This window comes from Entelurus aequoreus, linkage group LG02, assembly GCF_033978785.1.
Source record: "Entelurus aequoreus isolate RoL-2023_Sb linkage group LG02, RoL_Eaeq_v1.1, whole genome shotgun sequence".
In the NCBI taxonomy this organism is placed as follows: domain Eukaryota; kingdom Metazoa; phylum Chordata; class Actinopteri; order Syngnathiformes; family Syngnathidae; genus Entelurus; species Entelurus aequoreus.
In genome coordinates this window covers 18,284,168-18,294,090 of record NC_084732.1, presented here as the reverse complement: position 1 = coordinate 18,294,090, position 9,923 = coordinate 18,284,168, and the positions used below count along the sequence as shown (strand labels likewise).

At 35.9% G+C, this 9,923-nt stretch overlaps 1 protein-coding gene across 1 annotated transcript in view; it reads left to right on the top strand.

Annotated features, from left to right (window-relative positions):
• The first annotated feature begins 1,843 nt into the window (after positions 1–1,843).
• Positions 1,844–9,923, top strand: part of LOC133631312 (granule associated Rac and RHOG effector protein 1-like) — a 70,211-nt gene continuing 62,131 nt past the window's right edge. The window contains exon 1 of the mRNA XM_062023497.1: positions 1,844–1,900. The gene's annotated coding sequence lies outside the window, so the exon portion shown is untranslated. The remainder of the gene's footprint in view (positions 1,901–9,923) is intronic.

Sequence of the window (9,923 nt, the reverse complement as noted above, 5' to 3'; positions counted from 1 at the left end):
CAATATCATTAATATATTATTAAATAAAACCCGCTTTAATACATAAAAATGATCATCTAAAATGCAATGCCTCTTTAAAAAACTGAATTAAAGAAATTACTTATAGTTGTATTTACAATTTAAATTATATATTTGCATAATAAAGTAAGATCAAATTAATATTTCAAACAACTAATTAATTTTTCCTCATAGTTAATTTGTTTATTTATTTTTTTATTTTCCAAGAACTATTTTTTTTTTAATGATGTCATATTACTTCCATTAATGTATTTTAAATATCTATATACATTAATATGTCTGCATATACAGTGCATGTAATATTATTATATACAATATCATTAATATATTATAAAATAAAACCTGCTCTAATACATAAAAATTATAATCTAAAATGCAATACCCCTTTAAAAAATTTAAAAATGTATATAGCTGTACTTACAATTTTAAAAGTACATTTTTATAATACATTTTGGTAGAATAAATATTCAAAATAACTAATGTATTTTTTTTGCATCATTATCCAAATCTTCCAAGAACCTGATTTAAAAATTATGTCTTATCACTTCTAATAATTTGTTTTTAATATGTATATAATTAACAAGATAATATATAATATGTTTACAGTAAATATAGTATTATTAATATATCATTAAAAAAGGTGCTCTAATATTTTTTTTAAAGATCATCTAAAATGAAATACCGCTTTAAAAAATAAATAAAATAAATTATGCACAGCCGTACCAACAATAAAAATATATATTTATGAAATAAATTCAGATAAAATAAATATTTTAAATAAATAATGTATTTTTTCACAAATTTTCCAAGAATCCGATTTAAAAATGATGTTGTATCACATTTATTAATTTGATTGAAATATGTACAAAAGTTGATAATAAGTTAATAATAAGTTTGTAAATCCAGTACATGTAATATTATAAATATGTTATCAAATAGAACCCGCTGTAATACATGGTAAATTATCATCGAAAATGCAAAACTTCTTTAAAAAAACTGAATTTAAGAAATGATTTATAGCGCTACTTACAGTTTGAAAATACATATATTTGTATACCAAACTTAGGCCATAACGTCTCAATAAATACATATAAATACATTCATCAGTCACATAAGGTACATCTACACTTCATATATGATAAATATAACACTGATCATTTGTCAAAAAATATTAAAAAACAGCCGCTTTAAAAGCTGAATTTTAAAATATTATATGTGGCATTTTTTAAACTCTATTTAAAAAAAGTACATTCATATAATAGAATTATTGATTGATTGATTAATGCACTTTTATTCATTTGCTGTATTTAGTTATCGTATTACATATGCATTTATAATTATTTTCCTTTTATTACTCTAATGCCTTAATTAATCTGTACAGAACTCTAAATAAACGGACCTGACTGATTTTGTAAATATTATCCGTCATAGGGACAAGCGATAGAAAAAAGGATGGCTGGAAGGATAGTTAAACACAGTATCTAATACTTGTGATGTGAGGCTGTTATCTATCGCCCCCTAGTGACGACATTGGGTGAAAACAACGTGAAGAGGATGCAATAGCCATTTGTAAACACTAGAGGGCGACAAAATCTTAGTCTTTGTGACACGCACCTCATGGTTATCAAAGAGCATTTTTTTTTTTTTTATTGTGTCACTTTACTTTTGGCTTTTTACTGTAACGTACGAACGAACATTTTTAAGTCCCACGTAATTATTTTGTTTCCGCCGCGTCACATGTCGTCGTGCGCTGTCCGGGACCTTTGTTTTGGAAAGTCTCCAACCGGAAGTGTGTGCTCTTATTGAGACAGTCTTGGCCGCTCGTCACACGGCAGGCAGTCAGGCGGGGAGCTGCGCTGTCAAGAGGGTGGACGCCGAGCTGGTGAGCGACGCGGCTATTTCACAAACGTTTCGGTTCTTCTCGCTTTACACTTTTCGCTTGCGACCGGCTGACTTTTGTCGTCTCTCTGCTTTGTTGCGCGTTCAAAAAAAGCCATTTGCTCGGTGCCTTTTATGGCTTTTTTTAGTCGTGTCGCAGCGAAAGCTAGCAAGGCAGCTAATGCTAGCAAGCTACCCAGATGAAACAACAGTGCGCCTATTATCGGACGCACCCTTAGTCACGTCCGCTATTAATCCTCGAAATTGACACTTAGATGTCTTCAGGACACATTGTTGCATAAATAAACATAATTTAATCTGCCGATGAAGCCACCACCTTGGCTACAAAGAGGGTGGAGCGACTCCTGTGTTGTTTCTATTACGGAAGACATTAAAGCCTGCTTTAGCTTATCACCATTGCCTTGGCAACGAATGCATGGCGGAGGAGGTTAAGAGTGTGTAATTCATTTTTTTTTTAAAAGGCCATGCTTTGCTGTGTAATTACGCAGCTACAAGTCTGTCCGATAATAGACCCTGTTGCCCTTACAAAGAGTACAAGTTAAGTTGAGATAGTACCCCGGCTGTATTGTGTATGTTCGTAACTGAGCTCGGGAGCGAGCGAAAGCTGTTTTTCAGACCACCCGGCTTCCACGGATATTTAGCTTTTGGGGGGGAAATAAAATATCTCCTATGTTTTGTTTCTCGTGGAGGACTCCTTGTTTAGCTGCAACGACACGCCAAACGCGTCACTTGTACAAATGATTGCTGCGACAAAGTGCTCCCAACATGTCATCTTTTGGCGAGTATCGATGAAACCGGCCGTCGGAGAGTGGGGATTCCGCGGCGACTTCCTGCCAAATAGTGATCAAAACGAGCAGTCAGTGCACACTATGGCGCTTTAAACAGTCACTCGCCAGGTGAGGCATAGATACTTTTGGAGGGTTTTTTTAAACTTAAATTCATGTGTGCATTGTTGATTTAGGTTGCCCATTACAATAACAGGAAAAATAAGGGAGTAATTAGCTTTCATAAAAACGTTGTCATAATATTATATGATAAATGGCGCCTATGCTCCCAACATGTCATCTTTGGCGAGTAGTATCTATGAAACCAGCCTCGGAGAGTGGGGATGCCGCAACGGCTTCCTGCCAAATAGTGATCAAAACCAGTAGTCAGTGCACACTATAGCGCTTTAAACAGTGATTCACCAGGTGAGGCATAGATACTTTAGGTTTTAAAAAAAAATGTTTTAACTTCAATTCATATGTGCATTGTTGATTTAGGTTGCACATTAGAATAACAGGAAAAAGATGGGAGTCATTAGCTTTCATAAAAACTTTATCATAATGATATTATATGATAAATGGCGCCTATGCTCCCAACATGTCATCTTTGGCGAGTAGTATCTCGATGAAACCGGCCTCGAAGAGTGGAGATTCCTCGGCGACTTCCTGCCAAATACTGATCAAAACGAGTAGTCATTGCATGCTATAGCGCTTTAAACAGTGACTCACCAGGTGCGGCATAGGTACAAAAGGGTTTTTTTCTTTTTTTTTTACTTAAAGTCATATGTGCATTGTTGATTTAGGTTGCACATTAGAATAACAGGAAAAAGAAGGGTGTAATTAGCTTTCATAAAAACTTTATCATAATGATATTATGATATGATAAATGGCGCCTATGCTCCCAACATGTCATCTTTGGCGAGTAGTATCGATGAAACCAGCCTCGGAGAGTGGGGATTCTGCGGCGACTTCCTGCCAAATAGTGATCAAACCCAGTAGTCAGTGCAGACTATAGCGCTTTAAACAGTGACTCACCAGGTGAGGCATAGATACTTTAGTTTTTTTTTTCTATTTTTTTAACTTAAATTCATATGTGCATTGTTGATTTAGGTTGCACATTAGAATAACAGGAAAAAGAAGGGTGTAATCAGCTTTCATAAAAACTTTATCATAATGATATTATGATATGATAAATGCCGCCTATGCTCCCAACATGTCATCTTTGGCGAGTAGTATCGATGAAACCAGCCTCGGAGAGTGGGGATGCCGCGACGGCTTCCTGCTAAATAGTGATCAAAACCAGTAATCAGTGCACACTATAGCGCTTTAAACAGTGACTCACCAGGTGAGGCATAGATACTTTAGGGTTTTTTGTTTTGTTTTTTTACTTAAATTCATATGTGCATTGTTGATTTAGGTTGTACATTAGAATAACAGGGAAAAAAAGGGAGTAATTAGCTTTCATAAAAACGTTATCATAATGATATGATGAATGGCGCCTATGCTTCCAACATGCCATCTTTGGCGAGTAGTATCGATGAAACCAGCCTCGGAGAGTGGGGATTCCGCGACGACTTCCTGCCAAATAGTGATCAAAACGAGCAGTCAGTGCACATTATAGCGCTTTAAACAGTGCTGTGCGGTGAACTAAACACTAGGTGAGGCATAGATACTTCTGGAGGATTTTCTTCTTTTTTTACATAAATTCATATATGCAGCTCTAATCATTGTTGATTTAGGTTGCACATTAGAATAACAGGAAAAAGAAGGGAGTAATTTGATTTTAAAAAAACGTTATAATGATATGATATGATAAATGGGTCCAAAAAGTATTTGATAAAGTTGGTATTAAACACTTTTTGGTCCCATTTGCTTTTAACAAAATAAATCAAGTATTGTGAGTGTATCTTACCTTTCTGTATTTGTATCTGAAGCAGCAATAGCTATCCTCCATGAAAACGTACTTTGCATGATCATTGTCTTAAAGTCCAGTTTAGAGAAGTATTTTATCCTGGATACAGTATATAATCCTCCATAGTGGCAGACACATTCATTTAATTCAATTTCATTCCAAGCAATAAAACAATATTTTTGCATCTGACAAAAAACACCCACAAACGCTGGCTTACTCTAATAAAAATGCCATGTTTGATATATATACAGTTTAAAAAAAAAAAAAGGCTGGCTTCCGCTGGAGAGACAGGTGTCTGCTAGCTTCCGTGATTTTGACCAGGAAAATTGTCAAAATATACAGGAACCACACCAAAATCCCATAGAAAGCAAAGACCAAAAGAGAAATATTCAAACTTATTTTATTACTTTGTTTTTGAACATCTCATGGTTAAGCCACCTGGTGGCAAGGTGAGGCACTGCCTCACTTGCCTCCCCTGACAGCACGTCACTGGTGGTGAGAAATAATTTGCCATCAATCCCACGTGGGGGGGGGGGGTCGGCGCCTAAGCTCCCAACATGTCATCTTTGGCGAGTATCGATGACACCAGCCTCGGAGAGTGAGGATTCGGTGACAACTTCCTGCCAAATAGTGATCAAAACGAGTAGTCAGTGCACATTATACCGCTTTTATTTACCAGATAAGACCTCTATAATATGACTCACGTTATGTTTGTAAAGCATTTATAAAAATGACCTCATGTAAACCCCTGTGGGGCCACCTCGCTGTATAGGAGACACTTGAAGATGAAATATGACATGTGGAATGCGCTTCCTGTTTTGGTCGTTTTACTAGACTGAGAAAGTTTCTCCCTCACAGGCGTTTGCTTTGTAAAGCCTGCATCTAATTATAGGATGACCCTGAATATAAGACAACCCTTCCTTTTCCAGAAAGCTGCTCACTCACGCGGATTTCGAAATATAAAGACAGTTGCTCCATTGACACCAATACATAACAGCACCCCCAAATGTAAGATGACCCCTCTTTTTCAAGACCTGACAAAAAGTGAGTGAAGCTGCTCACTCGTTATTTTTGCAACCTAAAGACACTGTCATGTATAAAATGGACCCCAATACATATCTCCCAACCACACGTTTTTCAAAACACAACCGAGTGTAGCTGCTCTCTCACATGTTTTCTTGCAATGTAAAGTAAGGCTGCAACTGAGGATTATTTTAATAGTCAACTAGTGAGCGATCTTTTTTTGATTAGTCGACTTGTCAAACGATTATTGCTTATCTACTGTACACGTTTGAATTTGACGTTGATTTTAACACAGTTTCTAAACCTAATATAGTACATTCAATTGTAACATAAGAACCATAAATTACTGAGAAATTAATAGTTTTACTCTCTTCGACAACTCATATTAAAATTATTCAACAGACTTAAAGTGCAAGATATCCTGTAAACATGACATCCAGTGCAAAACATATTTTTATCCAGTACTATATAGCTGTAGTTATATTATAAACACAAACATTCCAGGTGGCCTATTAACTAAACTTTCATTAAGCAACTCGTCAACATTAACAAATCTTTGTTGATGAATTTATATTATGTCGACGAATCATTACAGCCCTAATGTAAAAACACATTTTACTGCATTTCTATATTCTATTTTAGACACCTTCATATATAAGACCCCACTTTTTCAAGACCCAATAGTGTGTACATTTTTTTGCAAATTTAGATGCACATTTTTTCCCTCAATTCAACATTCCAAAAAATCCACAGGTAATTGTTTAACATTCCCAACTGTCAGGCCAGTGTAAAAACAAAGTTACTCACTGTCAATAACAATACGTAAACACAATGAAATAGTCTTGCATCTTAAAGTGACTTGCCACACAAGTAGGCATGGGTAACGTTCACATTTGAAACAATACGCTACCAATTCCTGGCACCTGAGGAATTGATACCAACCCAAACGGTACCAATTTTCAATATTTTGGTAATAATAAATATTGTTTTTAATAATTAATCAAATGTATTTTTTTATTGCTACATGAAAATGAGCTGATAACTGTTGTCCAGTTGTTATATCTTGTTTTACTATTATCATAGTATAATTCGCAAGTATGACATTAAGTTGCAATTACAGTTGCAAGTCCAAGACCTTGGATAACAATATATATTAGCAATGTATATTAGCATGTATATTACCAATGTATATTAGCATCAAGCGAGCGCATTTTCTGAAAAGTGGAGCCTTATTTTACTTGCGTTGGAGTGTTTATGAGTCAATTTCTTTGTTTGCATTAAAAATAGTATATCACCTAGAGGTAGTTTGGCTGAGTCCAGTGCTGTTGGAGCGATCACCAAGTCCCGAAGTGCGAGTCTGCAAATAGGTGTGACGTCACTCACAACTAGGGATGTCCGATAATGGCTTTTTGCCAATTTCCGATATTGTCCAACTCTTAATTACCGATACCGATATATACAGTCGTGGAATTAACACATTATTATGCCTAATTTGGACAACCAGTTATGGTGAAGATAAGGTCCTTTTTAAAAAAAATTATAAAGTAAAATAAGATAAATAAATTAAAAACATTTTCTTGAATAAAAAAGAAAGTAAAACAATATAAAAACAGTTACATAGAAACTAGTAATTAATGAAAATTAGTAAAATTAACTGTTAAATGTTAGTACTATAAGTGGACCAGCAGCACGCACAATCATGTGTGCTTACGGACTGTATCCCTGCAGACTGTATTGATCTATATTGATATATAATGTAGGAACCTGAATATTAATAACAGAAAGAAACAACCCTTTTGTGTGAATGAGTTTAAATGGGGGAGGGAGGTTTTTGGGGTTGTGCACTAATTGTAAGTGTATCTTGTGTTTTTTATGTTGATTTAATAAAAAAAAAACGATAATAAAAAAAACGATACCGATAATTTCCGATATTACATTTTAAAGCATTTATCGGCCGATAATATCGGCAGACATCTCTACTCACAACCCAGGATCACTGTTCGATTTAGCTTGAATCGGTGCCCGGTAGAACAGGCGGTATTCGGTCTGTGCCAAAAAAGTACCAGATTTGGTACCTATCCCTACACACAAGCGCGAAAAGAAGCTGACCAATGTAAAAACAGCACAAGTTGACTTGGAACGATGATGATTTATTGTCATAGCCTGAAGCATGATAATGATTTGGGCTGAAAATGTTACCGGTTTTTAGATTTGTGTGTCAGAGTATGTAAAAATACTGACTTTGTTGCTCAGCCTGTGTAGTGTAGTATGTTCGTGTTGATGAATGTAGCTTTAAATAGCAAGTATACATGCTTTTTGTCCCTCTGAAACACAGACTCTGTCTCGCCAGGTGTTTAAAAAGGTTAATAACCATTCAGATGTGGAGATTTTATTGAAAATAACTGATGGGAGTTTGTAGGTTTTAAATGCGGATTTAGCCGACTGCGGCTTGCAACGGCTTTCATTAAAACTTGTCGACATCTACCACAGCTGCGTCAGTATGACAATACGTGCTTTGCTCGGCAAAATTCCTTTTCTCTGGTTAAACTCATTCTCTCCCGAATGGGCTGATTCAGCGCTGTGTCTGAATGACCGCTCGCAGTCTGCGGACCAGTACCCAGGTTATCCACGTGATCTGACCTGCCCAGACCACTCAGCCAGGTGCAGGTCGGACCGTAGTCACGGTCCCCTCAGGTGCAGGAGAGGCCGCCGCTGTACTTGCCCTATGTTTCGTGCCTTCGAGCCTTTCTCTAAATGCACTCTGTCATTATTCACGGGCGCGTCACAGCAGCATCTCTTGATAGGAGAGGCTGGCTGGGGGATGGGCCACGTCGCCTCGGGGGCCACGATATTATTAGAGACAAGGAATTCCAGCATTTGCAGCCCCTGATCTCAACTTACAGTCCATTTGAGACCCCTCGAATATTCTCACTAATGTCATTTATGAATAAATGGAGTCTTAACTCTTGAGACCTGCTGTCACTTAAAGTCCTCTAAAGAAATTCATGTATTATTATTATTTGTGCAATACTTTTTATGATGCGTTACACATAAACCTGAATTCATCAATGCTGGTAAGGATGCCAAAAAATATCATTGTCAAATTTACGACTAAATTCTTACATGACATCGTCACCAAGTTTACTACTTTATTGTTTTAAGTAGACCTGCAGCTATCGAATATTTTAGTAATCGAGTATTCTATCGAATATCTCGATCGATTAATCGAGTAATCGGACAAATAATTTTAATTTGTCATTTTGTTGTCCTGTCCAGATTCTCAAGCAAATCATATTGTTGATGTAGATTTTAACGGTGCCTCGAGGCAGCGAAAATTCCTCGAATGTATTTTGTAATCGAATTACTCAAGTAATCGTTTCAGCTGTAGTTTTAAGATTACAGTATGTTTGCTCTATTCCAGGGTTGCCCCAAACCTTTTGCCTCCAAGGGTCAAAGTGAAAATGTGCCAATGGACACAAACAGCGATTTTTTTTTTTTAAACCTAAAAAAACACTACGAATGAGGAGTTTAGCCCCAGACTGCTATATATGAATATAAGGTAATATAGATTGTCAGGTTCAATATATGGCAACTAGTTAACCAGAATTTTACCATAAATTTTTTTTACACCAAATTACTGGGAGTTGAAAAACTGTAAATTTGTTTTTACGCAAAAATTCTGGTTGCCAGATATTTTTTACTGTAAAATCCAATGATTTTTTTTTTTAACAGTGAATTACTGTAAAAAGAAAACGGTACCACTGTTATTTTTAAAATGAAAACTTTGTTACTGAGCTGCCAGTTCTTTTTTCAGTAAAATCTACTGTCATATGTGTTTTTGTTTTTTTTTACAGTGCATTCAATGTAAGGCCTTAAAATGTCTAAAATTCTCCTAAAATCTCATAAAAGGTCTTAAACACAGTTTTGAAAGGTCTTACAAATCTATTAACGTTACTTTTATTTAAACCATGCATAAACTTCCGTCTCGGTTTTAAATGTCTCGACTTTTGAGGACACGATAACGTAACTACAAATCAGATCTTAAGTAGGCTACCTGTGCTGCCCGGTCAGAATTGTGGCGGACTACCAGCGTGTTGTTACAGCTTAGCATAGCAGCATAGAAAACTTAACAAACCACGATCCATTTAATGCACGCTTGAAGCCGGTGAAAGGAAACGTATAAAGTGTTAAGGACACGGATGTGGAGCTATCAAGGAGGGAAGCATTTGTAAACATTGCGGTGAAAGTGAGTGGAATAATATTGTAAAAGTCAAAAATCCGGGATAAATCTATGTCAAAATATGCTA